Source organism: Osmerus eperlanus, chromosome 23 (assembly GCF_963692335.1).
Source record: "Osmerus eperlanus chromosome 23, fOsmEpe2.1, whole genome shotgun sequence".
Lineage (NCBI taxonomy): Eukaryota > Metazoa > Chordata > Actinopteri > Osmeriformes > Osmeridae > Osmerus > Osmerus eperlanus.
In genome coordinates this window covers 2,837,220-2,843,284 of record NC_085040.1, presented here as the reverse complement: position 1 = coordinate 2,843,284, position 6,065 = coordinate 2,837,220, and the positions used below count along the sequence as shown (strand labels likewise).

The window sequence follows — 6,065 nt, the reverse complement described above, 5'->3', positions numbered from 1 at the left end:
ACTGGACCCCGGATGCGGACAAATATTGGGAAAACGTCACATTCAGTCGTTTGGGGGGAGGGGGCACGACGGAGTCCAACCCAGTGCAGTTAACTCTTAAACATCTCCCTAAATGCCCATACGGATTAGGGGGCACGAGTGAGGGGAAGGACACTGTGTACTTGATCTTAGGGGTAGAACAACCTGGGGGGGACACCATGGGCATGATTCAAATTAATATACTCGATCCCGTTACTCGACCGGACAACTCCACTACTAAACCAATTTTAATACATCAAATGACTGGTATGCACTCTGTCGACTACTCCCAACTTAGTACCTCGGACGTTATCATGTTGGCTACCGGAGGAGTGGGGCAGAACCTGTGGCTGGAGTGGTTGACGGCAACGGCAAAAGAAAACCACATGGCCGACTGTGTGGCTTGTTCAGTTGGGCGACCCATTTTATACAGTGAACCGGCACCCCTCTTGCCACACACAGACAAACCAGGGTTTAGATGCATGATAGAACTGCTGTCTGGGATAGAATCTCGCAATTGTAGTCAGCTCAGTAAGATCTTCCCACCCATATCTAATTACACCCGTCCTCCACCATTTAGGCCGGGGCCTCACCTACTGATTTGCTTCTCCCGTAACAGTTCTGCTAGTGCCTCTCGGGCAGTGGGGACAATCCATAGAGACAGGTGTAACAAAACTTATACCATGAACATCAGTAAATACACCCTGTCCTGGGCACGCGCAGATTTATACTGGTCCTGTGGGGGAGGTTCTCTGTTGCCCAGACTACCAATAGGATGGTGGGGTCGATGTGCACTCGTTCGCCTGGCAACACCGGTTTTCTTCCTAGGTCATAAACAAAGTAATACAGTATTCGCTAGGCAGCGCAGGAGCACCAATTTTGATCTAACCAAGGATGGCCTTACCTACAGACTCTATTGGAATTCCCCGGGGGGTTCCCGACGAATTTAAATTGGCTGACCAAATCGCCGCAGGTTTCGAAAACATACCTTTGTTGAGTGCTCTGTTTCCCATCACCCCAAACAAAAACGTAGACCGTATTAATTATGTCAACTACAATGTCTTGCGACTGGCGAATCTGACTAGGGATGCGGTAGAAGGACTGGCAGAGCAACTCTCTGCCACCTCACTTATGGCTGTTAAAAACCGTTTGGCGCTAGACTATTAGCTGAGAAAGGGGGGGTCTGCGCGATGTTTGGTGAAGCCTGTTGTACATTTATCCCCAATAATACTGCCCCGGATGGATCGGTGACTAGGGCCTTAGAAGGCTTGCGTACATTATCCAAAGAAATGCACGACAATTCTGGAATTCAGAATCCCCTCAACGATTGGCTAAATAACACTTTTGGTCGTTGGAAGACTATGATTGTCTCTGTCTTTCTCTCCATATTTGGTATGTTGTGCATGTTTGCTCTGTGTGGGTGTTGTTGTATCCCTTGTATCAGGTCCCTGTGTAACAGGATCATTGTCTCGGCTGTGGAGAACCCGACGAAGGGGTTCCAAATGCCGTTGCTGGGGCTGGCTGACCAGGACGAGGAGGCGGTGGTTGGTCTGGGCTATGTTGATTGATCTCTGGTGTTTTCAGATATCAAAAGAGGGATTAAAGAATGTATAATACATTATAACACATATTCTAGAACTGTAATCACCAGCTGCATATCAGGCACGGCACTAACTATAATCCCAGTTATTAATATGTGTGGCATTTTAATCATTGAATGCATCACGGGCACTGTGCACGAGTGAATATAACAACAGGATTTATGAAGGATGCATGTCTTAAAGTTATGTATTGTGCTTATTAAAGTTATGTCTTATGAAACTTAGAAGTGTGCTCAGGCTTAAACATAGGGTCTCACACTGAGTGTGGGAAGCAGGCTGTTCTTTGTGTCTCTCTTTTCATTTTCAGAAACAACCTTGAATCTGGGTGGAGATGGCACCCGAGCAGGTGGGACGCGGAGGCAAGAACAACAGAAATCGTATTTCTGACCGCACAGACATATAAAGGACATCTCTGGTTTGGGCAGAGTCTTGGGTCTCGGAAAATATCCTTATATTTTGGATTGGACGTATAGTTTTGCGTCTAGGTCAACTTGTTTGAGGTGTGGATGCTAGGTAAATGTTCGTTTTTCTCTCTGCCTAGCTCGTTAGCTATCACAGCTGCGCCATCACCGTGGCAACCAAACAAACAAGCACCAGGAAAGCAAAAGGAACACGTTTTTGAAACTGCAGGTAGAGTCGTATTTCTGACTGCACAGACATAAAAAGAATATCTCTGGTTTCGGCAGAGTCTTGGGTCTCGGAAAATATCCTTATATTTTGGATTGGACGTATAGTTTTGTGTCTAGGTCAACTTGTTTGAGGTGTGGATGCTAGGTAAATGTTCGTTTTTCTCTCTGCCTAGCTCGTTAGCTATCACAGCTGCGCCATCACCGTGGCAACCAAACAAACAAGCACCAGGAAAGCAAAAGGAACACGTTTTTGAAACTGCAGGTAGAGTCGTATTTCAGTGACTTTAGAGAACTACAATTCTACATTGATACGCCCCCGCGCGTGGTGAACTGTGGGAAGGCGAGCGATGGCAAGCGATTCGCGTCGCTGCAGTGTAAACGCACTGTAACTAAGCAGAAACGCATCGAAAGCCGGAAGTTTAGTTTTGGCGCGTGCTCGTCTAAGCTGCCAGAGACAGGCACCAAATCTACGAGGAGGCTCTGCTTGGATTGCCCTGGATTCATGAAGTAAGAGTTTACCATAATCGACTTGTACTATAATTTAATTGTGTTGTCAATATAATGTTCGAGTAGAATTATCTGACATAACTTGGGTTTGATTATTTTATTTAACTTAAATAGCAATGCTATAGGCCATTCGAAATGGCAGAAATGTTCAACTTTTCAAAGACCCCTAACGCTACTGTACTTGTCCTCTGACTTCAATGTTGCACAAACCTATTAGAAAACGTGTGACAAATTTGAAAAGTATAAAATGTCAAGAATATATATGTTGGTGTTGTTTGTAATGTTTGCTACAGTAGCTAGCTATCTAGATAATTGGGGGTGGTTATCTAGCAACATGAGGCTAACTAGCTAGATGAACAATCTTATTTGACGATTTAGCAAATGTTTTTTAAATATCTCTGTTTAGCGAGACTGTGTAAACCACTGCAACACAAGCCAGTTATGTTGAGTTATGGCACCCCAAACAACCTAATCTAAACACTATGAGTAATATATTCTTTACAGCAGCAACCAGGTCTAGCCTGACGTTGTCATACTCATAATTCTAGTCAGAATATGAGTCTGAAAGCTCTCCGTTGGGCTGTGAGTATGGGGCGTGTTTCTACCGAACCTGGAAAAAAAATGCCTCTTCGCTCAATTGGATAGACCTACAACCAATCAGAGCAACGTAGTATGTTGTTTGTTGAAAAAGAATTCAACCCAAGCGCTCTTTGGTGACGTGGTTGATTACGTTACTGTTGATCATCTGTCCATCATCGTATAAAGCCCGCCCTGACAATTTTATTGGTCCGAACAGCTCTTGTTCGGACATAGTTTTCCCCCAACCGAGCGACCCCAGACCCAACTTCCCGACCAAAATAATTTGTGGGCGGAGCTAAGTTCGGCTGGCACCCAGGCTAGTAAATTGCCTAAATATGTTTGTGTCACTAAATCAAATGTATTTTTGAAGGATGGTTCAAACCTAATAGGCAAACGGTTTCTAGTCTCCCGATAAATCCTCCGGTTGTAAAACATAGCAATGCGTGTTTAGCAATCTGCATAGCAATCACAACACTCCGATCATCTGTTTAGCGAGACTGTGTAAACCACTGCAAAACAAGCCAGGTTCACCACAGTAGCTAGCTACTTGTAGTCTGGCATGGTAGTGTCAGATTCACAACCGAGTTAGCTCTAATGAAGTATATTGATTGTTCAGGTGGATCCCTTTCCTGTTGTGCAAATTAATTTCAGTAACCTAAGCCAGGACACATCGCCACTGATGCTAGGCATGATTTGAAATTCCATTCCATGACAAGTTATGGCACCCCAAACAACCTTTTTAAAAACTATGAGTAAGCTATTCTTTACAGCAGCAACCCAGTCAATCCGTTGTCCCATTTTTATAGGAAAAGTACAATATGGCTATTCATAAACTCTCAACAGTTGATGTGTAGCAGAGAGGCTGACTTGCAACCTCATTCTCTTGAGTTTGAATCTCCACTCAGCCTGTTGTTGTTGGTCAACATGAAGTAATTTTGCTCTCTTGTTGTCCAACTCTTGATCTTCTACAATGTACATTTTTATTTTTCCATTTTGCGGAGGAACCCGCATCGCTGCTTGCAGCTATATTTTGAGTTATTTCTACATGGCATATACTTAATCTAATGGAAGAGGGGTAAACTGGACAGTGTATTAATATTGAACAAATATACTAGAATTTGAGTTATTTGACTTGAGTTAAATCAGAGCAAGAATGGTCAAAGTAAGCTTAAATGAAATTGATATTTAATAACATTGCAAATGAATTCAATTAATCACAAGGCAAATATACAAAATAATTACCAAGTTACTGCATTCGCTTTTGTTTTCTGCATGTGCCACTCTGGCCTTTCTACAATGTCTTTGCATCTCAAACTGTTTAATTGGGTTTCTTGGATCAAAACTTGCAGACCATTTGATTTTTGATGTATACATATTTGTAAAATATACTGGGATTATTCAAATGTACTAATATTAATGATTTCTCCCACATATTTCCACAGACAGAATACATAATTGCTGCCAATACCAGAGACAGCATTCAAGGTATGCATATTTTTTATTTATTTAATGTTTAAGCTATGCCACACTTTAAACTAGTAGCTATTGTGCCAACATGTAGGCTCTGTGTTTTAAATTGGAAAACATTTGGAAGGTTGTTTTTCATGTTCTAACCAGGTCCCCTATCATGTCACTTAACTTTAGATAGCGGAGGAATTCCAAAGAATCACAGCCGTTCCTCTCTTGCAAACGTTTATGAGGAAACTTGACAGTTACACGCCGAGACTGCTCAACATCATGCGAGCGAAGGGAGGAGTTCCAGGGACAAAGATACGGCCAATACTGGATACCCTCAATCAGGTAATTGTTGAGTAGGCACATAATTCATAGTTTATTCACTTAACGTAACAAGTCTTGTAAGAATTTGGCCTAGTGGACCTGACAAGTGCTTCAGAAATGTTAAACTTCACCCATGCTTAACTTCTTAATTCAATGCAGCAGGGTTTCAGCAATGGAGGCAGTTAATCCACATTCTTCATTAATAAGTGTATACTGGCATTTGCATGAGGTGATTTTACATTAAAATGTTTACCCACATATAAGGTCAAGAGACATTTAGCAAAGGTAGTTATCTAGTCTGGTTCTAGTCCCATATTCCTCATTATTACTCCAGGCTAGGGTGCAAGTACAAATTCATGTCATCCACCTTTGTCTTGTCATGCACCTTTCAATTGGCAAGGTGACTGTCAACAGAGACTATCAGGTTACCGGTATATAAATAAATAGCCCCCTTGCTAGGTCTACTAGCATATCCATGTGTGATCACATCAAACAAATTGTTTTTTTTAACAGAGAGACTCCATCGAGAGAAGACGGGATGCAGTCATCCGCAGTCTCATAGAGTACCTTAGTATCTTAGACTGCCAGGTATGTCCTTTTAAGAGCAATGAGTTTAATCAAGATTGGTTGAATAAGTGTTAACGTTTTTCACCACAAGCCTATATTAATGTTGTTTCTTCTGTTATGTTCCAAAAGGAGGCTGACCGACATGAAAACACTCATCACATCCTGAAAGTGCTTGTTCTACATGCTGCCACTGATGAGGATCCCCTGGACGTTTCCATCATTATTGAGGGTAACGAGGTGCTGACTAAATGTGACAACACAGCAAAAGCTTGTACGCTGTTGATGGGACTGCTGTATGCACTGAATCTGGAATACCCTGCAAAGCTCAAGTATACTTTTGAGGTCTTCCAAAAACTTTTTCTTGAGCTTGATGGTATCAAGCTGT

General features: G+C 42.4%; 1 long non-coding RNA gene across 1 annotated transcript; it reads left to right on the top strand.

The window, feature by feature from the left end:
* Positions 1-4,957: 4,957 nt before the first annotated feature.
* LOC134009935 (uncharacterized) lies at positions 4,958-5,844 on the top strand. The gene is made up of 3 exons (XR_009928287.1): positions 4,958-5,134; positions 5,627-5,701; positions 5,810-5,844. It is a non-coding gene; the product is annotated as an uncharacterized LOC134009935 (long non-coding RNA).
* Positions 5,845-6,065: the final 221 nt, after the last annotated feature.